The sequence below is a fragment of the Zingiber officinale genome, chromosome 6B (genome assembly GCF_018446385.1).
Source record: "Zingiber officinale cultivar Zhangliang chromosome 6B, Zo_v1.1, whole genome shotgun sequence".
Taxonomy (NCBI): domain Eukaryota; kingdom Viridiplantae; phylum Streptophyta; class Magnoliopsida; order Zingiberales; family Zingiberaceae; genus Zingiber; species Zingiber officinale.
In genome coordinates, this window is record NC_055996.1 from 47,356,520 (window position 1) to 47,369,012 (window position 12,493).

Consider the following 12,493-nt stretch of genomic DNA (forward strand, 5'->3'; position numbering starts at 1 on the left):
AGAAGCGGTTAACAACTGGTGTAGACCCAAGAATGCCAGGGAAATCAGAAGCTTTCTTGGTTTAGCTGGGTACTATAGGAAATTCGTGGAGGACTTTTCTAGGATAGCCTCTTCCACTAACAACCCTAACTAGGAAGAACAAGAAGTTTGAATGGTCAGACAAATGTGAGTAAAGTTTCCAAGCATTGAAGAAGAGATTGACTAGTGCTCCTATTCTGACTGTTCCAGAGAGTGACAAGAGTTTTGACATCTACAGTGATGCTTCCAAAATGGGCCTTGGAGCTGTTCTCATGCAAGAAGAAAAGGTTATAGCTTATGCTTCCAGACAACTCAAAGATTATGAGAAGAACTACCCCACTCATGATCTTGAGCTGGCAGCTATGGTCTTTGCACTAAAACTCTGGCAACATTATTTGTATGGAGTCCAGTGCAGAATCTTCACCGACCATCAGAGCTTGAAGTATTTCATTACTCAGAAAGACTTAAACATGAGACAGCGCAGGTGGCTAGAGTTGGTTAAAGATTATGACTGTGAAATCCTCTACCACCCGGGTAAAGCTACCAAAGTGGCGGATGCACTAAGTCGAAAGTCCAGTGCAACTCTGATGTCCTTGTTATCATTAGCACTGCCACTGCAGAAGGAATTGTCAGATTTTGGAGTCAAAATTGTTTATGGGCAACTCTCTGCATTGACCTTAGACTCAACCTTGCTTGAGGATATACAGAGAAAGCAAAGTGAAGATCCAGATATCCAGAAGATCAGGCAAAGGATACAAAAAGAAGAAAATTCAGAGTTTTAGGTATCAGATAGTGGAATTCTTTATCAGGGGAGCCGCCTTTGTGTTCCCAATGATGAGGAATTGAGAAGGAAGATTTTAGAAGAAGCTCATAGTACACCGTACTCCATGCATCCTAGTTCCACCAAGATGTATCAAGATTTGAAGCAGAGATTCTGGTGGTCCGGACTCAAGAGAGATGTAGCAAAATATGTCAGTACCTGTCTAACATGTCAGAGGGTCAAAGCAGAGCACCAGAGACCAGGAGGAGTTCTACAGCCTCTCCCAATACCAGAGAGGAAGTGGGAAGAAATATCCATGGACTTTATAACAGGTCTTCCAAGAACTACTAATGGATATGATGCGATATGGGTGATAGTGGACAGATTGACCAAGTCTGCCCATTTTCTAGCCATCAAGGTGTCTCACTCTATAGAGCAGTTGGCATAGCTATATGTTAAGGAAGTGATTAGACTTCATGGAGTCCCGAAGTCGATTGTTTCCGATAGGGATGGGCGCTTCACCTCTCAGTTTTTGGGAGTGTGTCTAGAATGCACTAGGCACCAAACTCAAGTTTAGCATAGCCTTCCACCCACAGACGGATGGACAGACAGAACGAGTAAATCAGATTTTAGAAGACATGCTCAGGGCTTGTGCATTAGATTTTAAAGGCAGTTGGTGCAAGTATCTGTATTTAGCTGAATTCGCCTACAACAATAGCTACCAGGCCACCATCAAGATGGCACCATACGAAGCACTGTATGGCCGAAAGTGTAGATCACCTATATGCTTGTTGGAGGCTAGAGAAAGAAAAGAGATGGAATCAGAATTGGGCAGGCAGACTGAGATGATAGAAGAAACCACACAGACTATCCAGAAGATTAGACGGAGGATTGAGACTGCCCAGATCAAATAGAAAAGTTATACTGACACTCGCGATAGGCCACTTGAATTCCAAGTAGGGGATTCAGTCTTTCTCAAAGTTGCTCCTATGAAGGGAGTGATGAGATTTGGCAAAAAGGGAAAGTTAAGTCCCCGCTACGTAGGGTCATACCTGATCACATAAAGGATTGGGAAAGTAGCTTACAAGCTGGACTTACCACAAGACATGTCAGCAATACATAATGTATTTCATGTCTCTATGCTAAAGAAGTGCCTTCACAACCCTAGCCAAGTGATTCAGCCTCAGTTAGTGCAGATCCAGGAGGATCTTAGCTATGAGAGCACACCTACACAGATAGTGGACAGAGAATTTAAGAGACTAAGGAACAAAGAAGTACCAATAGTGAAGGTCATCTGTCAAAATCAGAAACACGAGGAAACTACGTGGGAGCGTGAGGGCAGTATGAGACAGAAATATCCAGAATTATTCTAAGTTCGAGGATGAACTTTTTATAAGGTATGGGGAATTGTAACAATCCAAATTTCCTCATTATGACTTCTAATAGTACTTAAAAATATTTAGAAATGCTTTAGAAATATTCTAGAGATTTTTAGAAATTTTTAGAGTATTTTATGCAATTTTCGGAGTTCGTTTGGTATTTTTACCAAAAGAAATAAGTTTCAAAAAAATAAAGAGGTTCGGCCGAGGTTTGAACCCGCGACCTCCGACCCGGTCCAAGACTTAAGCGAAGCGCGATAGCCAAGTGCCCAAGCGGGCCGTGCTGATCAAAGAAGGGGCGGAAATAATATAAGCAATAGTTAGATAACAGAATACCCTAGTTATAAAGAGAGAACTTAGGTTTTTCCCGTGACCAAAACCTTTCTCTCATTTCTTTCGAGCGGCGTCCCTGCTTGGGCGGAAACAAAGAAGAAGCTAGGCTTCGTCTCCAGCGGCCGGCCAAGGATCAATTCGAAGTTTTCTTCACATCCTCGCGATTATCTCGGCGAGGAGGACGCGTAGGCGCGAGGAGTCGTCGGAAATACGAGCTATCCGAAACCCTAGAGGTTGATTTCGGTTGTGAGTCTAAGAACGACTGTATGTGCTTCTCACCTGCGGTAAGAGTAGCTATCGGATTCTGTTTTCCTTCTTGTTTAGCCGAAGTATGCTGTAGGAGCGTTGTTCTTGAGGCTTGCTTCCGTGAATCTTAATTTCAAATTTGTTTAGGTTTGGAAAATGAACAAATTGTTAGATTGGGCATGTAGTTTAGCATTCAGCTTGTAGAGATTTCGGTATAGATTTCTTTTGTTATTAGTTTTTTATACATGCAGTTTTAAATCCATTGTTTGCGTAGTATTGCATCTCAGTTACAGATTCCTTTGTAAATTCTGAACATGAACAACTCCAATTCAACAAGTGCAGATCGGATTGGTGCCATAGAGGGGCACGAATAGCCTCCTTTGGAGATACGGTGTAGTTTAGATTTGGTGCCATGAAATGGGCACGAACAACCTTCTTTAGCCTTGTTGTACAGTGATGGGTTTGTGCTGTACAGAATTTGTGATTGCTGAGATTTAGTCTTCCTTTTGGCTTTCGGATTATGTTGTAAAGAATTGTGGTTGCTAGGGATTTAGTTTTTTCCTTTTTGGCTTTCAAAATATGCTGTACAGAAATGGTTTGTTAGAGGTTTAGGAGTAGCTTTCTCCTTTGCATTTCTGTTGTAGCATGCCTAAAGATTTCTGTTGCTCTATAAAAGTTAAGCCTTGAACAAGTTTACATAGATTTTAAGCTTCAACAGGTTTCAGTGTTGTTTGTACTATGCATTTGACATGAACGGCCTTAGTTTGGGATTAATCAGTAGACCTTTTTGGTTACTAGGTTTTTCCCTTGCAATTTTAGATCTTCTATCCGAGCACTGCAGTCTTGGGTTTTATTCAAGCATTTTAGTTTTTTATTAATTTGTTAAGCGCTGCATTTTTTAGATTTTATTCAAGCATTGTAGTTTTAGATTTGTTTCAGCACTGCAGATTCAGTTTTGTATGAGGCATTCTTTTATTAGTAGTATTAACAAGAACAAGTATTTTACTTGAAGAGGCTAGTACCCGACTTCCGAGGTTGTCATTAAACAAATCCAGGTGACCGATTCTGAGGTCTCGGTCCTGGTAAGACCAAGGTCTTTACCCTTGTAGGACTGGTGGCTCGCTATCTCAGTTTCTATTATGGAGTGCGCAAATGGTACTAAGCCTGGGCCCAAGAGAGAGTTTATTATTATTTTGAAGTATAAAAGTATAAATTTTAAACATGTGAAATAAGCTTCACATAAGTTTAAAATTTAGCAAGTTTAGTTTCTTTTAGGCTAGCATGTTATTTAGAATTTTCTTGCTGTTATTTGCTATTAGATAAGTATCTTTACATGTTTAGCATTTCAGTATATTCACATGCATATTCGAGTTTTGTGAGTTAGATAGCGCTTACTAAGTAATTTTACTTATAGTTGCATTTCCTCTTACTACAGATAAAGGAAAGGACACTACAACAAAAACCCTCATAGACATCAGTGGAACAACAACGATTTTAAGCAAAAATCATTGTCTTTGAGTATTTTACACCGGTTTTTCCAAAAATCGATGTCTATGAGAGCAGATTTTCGCTCATAGACATCGATTTTTTAGGCGATGTCTATGAGCGACTTTTTTTGTTAATAGACACCGATTTTAACAGCGATTTTTAAAACTCGGTGTTAATAAACCAAAATAAAATATTTTAATATTCCACCAGCCAAAATTTACAAAACTGTGAAGTTCCCTTCAAACCTAAACTTATATCGCGCCCCTTCCTCCGAGCCTAAACCTAAACCTAAACCTCCGACCATCTCTCTCAACCTCATCTCCCTCTTCTCCTTCCTAGATCGACGCCCCTTCCTCTCCCGATTAGGATCAAGACATGATGCCCTTGCTTCTCTGTCCAACCACACCACATCTCCTCCAACTCCTCCCTTTTACAACACCGCATCTCCTCCAACTCCTCCCTTTTACAACGGGCCGTCTTGCTGTTGCCACTTTCTCCGCTCTTGCTCACGCCTCGGCGGCCGCCATCACCAATTGAGATTCTTGTGAGCTATGATGCTTTGAATCCGGAAAGGGAGCGGTTGGAGAGAGGGAGTGTGGGTGTAGATAACGTGAATTGGCGACTATGGCGGATACGGCGAAGGTGTTCAACATGTCATTGGCAATGATGTGCGGTATCGAGGCGGAGAAGGAGATCTCACGGGACGACAGCCATTACAGCCTCTCCACCGGGATTCTCCCCTCCCTCGGGGCAAGGAGCAACCGCAAGGTCAAGCTCCGGAGGTTCATCGTTTCCCCTTACGATTGGCGATACAGGTCTGGTGTTCTATTCCCTCTGCCGTTACTAGGGCGAACTCCTTTTTTTCCGTTGGAGATTGTGAGCTGTGGGATTTGCTCTGGATGGAAAGCTTGTGGGGTTTTTTCTCTTGTTCTTTGCCTTCTTTTTGTTCAGATTTTTTCCCTCTTGCATGTAAACCCTTTTTTTTTGGTCATGAACGCTTGAAAAATCCAAACTTTCTTCTAGATCGATATTCCTTGTGGAACTTCGGTGACAGATTTGATGTGGGATTCTCTTTGAATAACTTTTTACCCTTTATTATTATTATGATTATTATTTTTTTGAAAAGAGTTGTATTCTCTCCTAACTCCTAATCTGTATAATTTAGTGAAGATATTGTGAGAAAGATTTAGGACTTCGAGCTAAGGATCCTAGTCTTCAAGGTGCAATTTTTCAGATGCGTAAATATTGATTTTCTACTCTTCCATTGCATATAAACTTCTTTAATCCCCGTCTCTATGTTTTTTCTCGATTCTAAAAGGCTTTTTTTGTTTTTCATATATAAAAGCATCAGGGTTTACGTTGTCTAAATCTTTTGTTGGGGTAATTTTGCTTTTACTTTTCTTTCTTTCGTGACAATTTATTATCCTTGTCTGGAAATAAGAAAACCTCAGCCGTCCTATTCATGAATACTACATCCAAGAGATAATTGATTGGAGACTTTTGTATTGCAGACATTTCTGATGTTTGAATTTCTGTCACAGGGCGTGGGAGATTTTCTTGATTGTTCTCGTTGTCTATTCTGCTTGGGTTTCTCCATTCGAATTTGGATTCCTTGGGCATGCGAAGGGAACTCTTGCCCTGGTGGACAATATCGTCAACGCCTTGTTTGCCATTGACATCATTTTAACCTTCTTTTTGGCCTACCTTGATAGAACAACTTATCTGCTCGTTGACGATCCTAAGCTAATAGCATGGAAATATTTGACCAGTTGGTTTGTTCTTGATGTTGCTTCCACTCCCTTCCAAACTTGCACACAAATTGTTGCCTCATAAGCTCCGCTCTTATGGATTCTTCAACATGCTCCATCTCTGGCATCTCAGAAGAGTTAGTGCACTATTTGCAAGGTATGCATCTTAAATAACTATGTGAATGCTTTTTGTGTTCCCTGAGGGAAGATATTATTGCCTTCCAACTAATTCCACACGCTTCATTTTTCATTTACCAGACTAGAGAAAGATAGGCACTTCAACTACTTTTGGGTTCGATGTGCAAAACTTATTTGTGTAAGGATCTTTATTCTTTACCATCAATTCGTGCATTCACTTACCTTTTGCAGTTGATACTTCGGCTGATACTGTCATTTCATAACAATCTTATAGGTGACTCTATTTGCTGTGCACTGTGCTGGGTGCTTCTATTATCTTCTCTGCAAGGTATCATAATCCAAGCAGTACTTGGATCGATGCTTCTATGCCAGATTTCCACGAGCGAGGCTTGTGTATCCGCTATGTGACCTCGATGTATTGGTCAATCACCACCCTTACAACCGTTGGTTATAGAGACTTGCATGCTGAAAATATAGGAGAGATGATTTTTGACATTTTCTACATGCTCTTTAACCTTGGTCTAATAGCCTATTTAATCGGAAATATGACCAATTTGGTAGTTCATGGAACTAGCAGAACTAGAAGATATGTAAGTTTCGTAATGCAAAACTTGATCAATCCATTCAGATGGCAGCAAGTTGTACTTGCAACCAATATTTACTCTTGTTTTACTTTTATAGCATTAAAGATATGTACTGATCATTGCAGAGGGATTCAATCCAAGCAGCCACGGGGTTTGCACAAAGAAATCAGCTTCTAGAATGCTTACAAGAACAAATGATCTCACATCTCAGTTTGAAGTTCAGGACTGACTCAGAAGGCCTCCAACAGCAAGAGACACTGGATGCTCTTCCCAAAGCCATCAGATCCAGCATTACTCACTATCTATTTTACTCACTGGTTCAAAGTGTCTACTTGTTCCATGGAGTATCTAATGACCTGCTATTCCAATTGGTAATTATTAGAATTTTCTAACTCCAGATTTTGCCAGACAGAATATCACAACATAGTGCTCTCACCTCAGTATCTCATCTTTTGTATATTTGAAGGTATCTGAGATGAAAACCGAGTATTATCCACCCAGGGAAGATGTGATCTTGCAGAATGAAGCGCCTATAGACTTTTACATACTAGTGACTGGCACAGCGGTAAAAGAGAGTTCCCACTCGAGAATTCTATTTTTTTCACATAACCTAAAAAAATTACCAAGTTTTTCATCATCTAAGTGAAAATCTGGATTTTTTTTTGTTTGTTTGTTATATGAAATAAGAATACAATCCATGTAAATGTGTAATTACAAATTCTAGAAAAACTAACTAATTTAAAATTTGGGAATTAGACTAGCTGATCTTTTTGAACATAATTGTGGCACGGGTGGTGGCTATGATCTTCAATATGTTTAGTGTGTTCATAAATACTAGACTATTTATAATACAGATCATTATTTGATTGTCACTCGTCCACATCAACTTAGAGTTGTGTATGATTGCTCTATGCATCATCTTGTTTTTTTTTTTCATGTTACCAAGTTGTCGCTTAGGAAAGTACCCATTATATATAGCTTTCACTCTAACTAAGCAACAATTGATCTCTATATGATTTTTCCTCTTGTAGAAAAGAGATGGAGGTTGTTTATGGTAACTCTTTTGACATTATATAGCTTTGTTGGTCCTTTAGGAGCACATCTGAACTCGATCACTTTCTGCTTAACCTAGAGAAGCTTACATGCAGTATGTATTAATAGTGTTCTTTGCCTTTACATTCAATCTGACTATAGTATCTCTTTTTGCTCGTTTATCAAATTAGATTGCCTCCCAAAAGGATGCATGGGTGAGATGTAAACCTGCTATTTATAGGAGAACCTGCCCATAATTTGAATGTTACATTGATTTCCAAACAAGATTTTTTTTATTAGAGCACTCTTTAGATACACACAATTCTTTGCCTTCAAATCATCATGACTTGAAGCCTTAAAGAATTGATGTCCCTGCTCTTGAAGAGTATAGTGTGAGGTAGTTCAATTTTCAGCAAGTCTTTTGCACCTTTCTATCAATCAATGGCTCCTTATGTCTATAGATTAATTTGACATTTGAATCTGTAAGGATATCAATTGGCTTAACTTCCAATATCTCAGTTCCTTGAGCACATCAGATACATAATTTTGCAGGGAGAGGTAAATATCTTCCTACCTATATGCTAAGAAAATATCTCAATTTACTTATAACCTGGGTTGGAAGTATAGATGAAAATAGGCTTTTAGCCTCGTGATCAATCATCACTAGTTTGATGATAGCTTACACAACAATAAGGTGAATACCCTTTTCCAGCAAGAGAGATAAGATAAAATAGTGAATGTTCGAAGACATTTCTGATCATTTTAAGCTGAAGGAGAGCAAAGCTAAATTTATCAAATCATGCTCTAAAAGATTGCTTTAGACATCCAGAAATTATTTCAATTTGTATATCACACTGCTCTCCTTTTAAGGATCAATTAGAAAGGGACTTTCTTTGGTTTAGATATTTTGCATTCCAAATTTAGTTTGTTGGTCGTTCTCATTGGTTTCAAAATGCTTGATTTGAAGTGTTAGAAGGATAGAGATCAGAAAAACTAGACTGGCCTCGTTAGAGCTAGAGCAGATATTTGAAAATAAATAAATAAATCAAAATTGAATCTTTACCATTTCCGCTCTCATTGCATTACAAGTGCAATAGGAAACCAGGTTAATCTTTTAGCATGCCCACTATCTTATAAAAAAATTTAAAAATGCAATAGGAAACCAGGTTATGATTAACTTCGTTGCAATAATTTCTTGTTTGGATTATATTAAGTTCCCAGGAATGATAGATCTATCACTATATGATGTGGTTGAGATAATTGATGAATGTTTATCTTTTTAAGCATTCCAATTAGTCATCTTGTTACCTGGTGCTCTTATTGCATTTTCAACTATTATTTTTGGTCTTGGTTTACTAATATATTATTTATGTGTTTTTACAGTTTACAAATCTCAAGTACTCCAGAGTTGAAATTGATGAAGTACGGTTCGAGTGGGCCGAATGCATGCTAGATTACATTTGAGTAGGAAATGTATTTGATTTTTGAAAACTTTGGATGATGCATGCATTTGCATGGAATGTAAATTGCGTATATTGTCCCATGTCAATTTCTTTCTAATGGTGATATTCTAAGACTTCTGCAGCATGTATAATTCTTCTGTTTTTGTTCTTTGTTGTAGTTAAGTAGACCAAATGATACTTTTGTTTGACAGATTAGAACAGTGGATGTTTTAACTCAGAAAACTAGGCATTTGAAGGTGAAAAGCGGTGAGATTAGGGAAATGAAAGGCGCAAGAAGAATGGAGTAGTATAGCAAGTTGAACAGATTCTGATTCTCATAATTTAATGTAGCCTCAGCTTGATTTTTGACTCATGATGTTCTACCTTGATGTGTTGTTAAAAGAATGTTCTAACTTGATTCTGATATCTATTAGCTTTTGATGTAAAAAGAATTTTTTTGTATTTTATGGATACTGTTGTAAGAAGAATATTTATATAATTTGTGAATATTTGTGTATTTTATGGATACTGTTGAATGAAGAATATTTGTGTAATTTGTGAATATTTGTGTATTTTTTTTGTTACTGTCGGTTTTTCACTGTTTCGAAAATCAAATTTGTGCTGTTAAAAAATACTGATATTACATCGATTTTCCACAGCTACAAAACCGGTGTCATTAATTATTATTACATTGGTCGTATACCGCTACCAAAACTGGTGTTATTAACATATAATATTACATCGATTTTACACCGTTGAGGAAACGATGTCGTTAAGTGATACTACACCAGTTAATAATCGATTCGAACACCGGTGTCGTTAAGTGATACTACACCGGTTTTAACCCGATGTCTAAAATGACAGACCTTTTACATCGCCTTCATAGACATCGGTCGAAAATATAATAGACACCGGTGGAAAACCAATGTCTATGAGGGTTTTTGTTGTAGTGGGAAAAGCTATAGCGAAGGAAGGCGACAAGGAGGTGTGGATGGATGTGTGATGTTTGAACTATGTAAGCCTTGGGACTTAGCTTAAAAATTTATTAAGATTTTGTATTCAGAATGTTGAAACTATTCTTTCATGTTGTTAGAATTGCTCAGTGGATATTTTATGTTTAGAACTCTTTCTTTTAATTACTATGCACATTGGTTTATTATCTGAGTTGTATCATTGTTGCATACTTGTGTAGATTTATATATATAGTTTCTAGCATGTTCAGATTTATGTATAGTTTTAGTTGTGAACGTATGCTTGAGTAGTATGTTTTCCGCTGTTACATATTGTATGCTTTGAGTTCTGAGAGTTTCAAGTAATCTTAATTTCATGTGAGCAACTCTAGTTAAGTATAGTTAGTAGTCCAGTAGCGCTCCACCCTCATAGACTAGTAGGGAGGAGGGTGGGGTGTTACAACTAGCATGATGCGGAAAATAATTACTAGTTATACCTTTTCTATGTATGCTAATAACCTCGAGATCTTCTGCCGTATTACTCGCCTCGCATTGGACGTCGTGTGGGTGACGATCCTCCAAGATGAACACCACCCAAAAGCCTTCTTTCTCCTTCTCTAAAATCCGGCCACCATCACAAGAGAACAAAAGAGAGCAAGGGGAAAAGAAGAGGGAGAGGGCTGGCCACAAGAGGGAGCACCAACTTGAGAATAAGAATTGATAATGCATGTGTAACACCCATAGGGTCCTTAGCAAAATTCTAGAATATTCTATCATGAATAAAGAAAAATATATATGCTTTAGTTGAATTTTGCTCCTAGCCGAACACTTAAACAAATAAAATAGAAATAAAAACAATTACTAGTTATACCTTTTCTATGTATGCTAATAACCTCGAGATCTTCTGCCGTATTACTCGCCTCGCCTTGGACGTCGTGTGAGTGACGATCCTCCAAGATGAACACCACCCAAAAGTCTTCTTTCTCCTTCTCTAAAATCCGGCCACCATCACAAGAGAACAAAAGAGAGCAAGGGGGAAAGAAGAGGGAGAGGGCTGGCCATAAGAGGGAGCACCAACTTGAGAATAAGAATTGATAATGCATGTGTAACACCCATAGGGTCCTTAGCAAAATTCTAGAATATTCTATCATGAATAAAGAAAAATATATATGCTTTAGTTGAATTTTGCTCCTAGCCGAACACTTAAACAAATAAAATAGAAATAAAAATACATAAGATCTAGGACTTCAACTCTAGATCTCTCATTAGATGCCTGAATAAGATAACCACTAGACCAAGAGAAATTATTATTAGAAAAGAGAGGGAAACCATAATTAAATGTAAGAAGAAAAGACTCTTCTCTTAGAAGGAGAAGTAAGAGTTGTCTTCTCCCTCTCTAATGAAGAGATGCTCTAGAATATTCCTTTCTTACTCACCAAGAAGGGATGTATCTAGACTTTTCTCTTAATTATGAAGAGAGTAAAAGAAAGGAGGAAGAAAAATATATTTTCCTTCCTCCTCTCATAATGAATAAAAGGAGGAAATTAAAGATGAGTTGTCATTTGCTCTCATTCTCCTCCTACTCTCCCTCACCGTGACCTCTCTCTCTCCCTCTCATCCTCTTGTCGAGACCAAGGAGCAAGGAAGCTCTCCTCTAGGAAGGATTCACAAGCAAGGTTCCCTCCTTAGAGAATTTAGCGAAGGATGTGAGTATTCCCCTCACTGCAGTACAAGTTGTTGTCGAATCGATCGTTAAGTTTTTTCAAGAGTTTTCAAAACCATAAAATTTTCTTGTGGGTTTTGATGGATGATCTTTTAGGGTCAACAAGTTTCAATTTATGTTTTATAAAAAAAAAAAAAAATCTAAACCCTCACTATGAATATTTCGGCCAAGAGACAAAAGAGGGTTAAGGCTAGGTTCTTTTTCTTGTGAGAACATGCTTGATTTCATACTTATATGATATGTGAATTTTATGTGTTGATAGTTAAGTTCTCATTCTTCATGTTGTGACAAAAACAAGGAGATTTCTATACATATGTTTCGGCCAACATGACTTATAGGCCTTAGGTCAAGAATTTTGCATAGAAACCATAGTAGTTGTACTCTTTTATGATGTAGGAAATTTTATATGTGGATAACTTAATTTTTTATGCTTGATATGGAATGAAAAATCATGAAACCCTACTGATATGTTTCGGCCAAATTTAGATAAATAAGTTAGGGTTAGAATTTTGAATTCAAATAGTCTCATTCATGAAGTATGGTGACTTGTATGTGCTTGTACAATGCCTTGTATATACTTAGATTAAGTTTGCATGTTATATGGTTAAGTTTTATGCTTCATATGGAATAAAATGATATGAAACCCTACTGA

The 12,493-nt window shown here is 37.8% G+C and overlaps 1 pseudogene; it reads left to right on the forward strand.

Moving 5' to 3' along the window:
• Positions 1 to 4,872: 4,872 nt before the first annotated feature.
• LOC121990954 overlaps positions 4,873 to 12,493 on the forward strand; it is a 76,833-nt pseudogene continuing 69,212 nt past the window's right edge.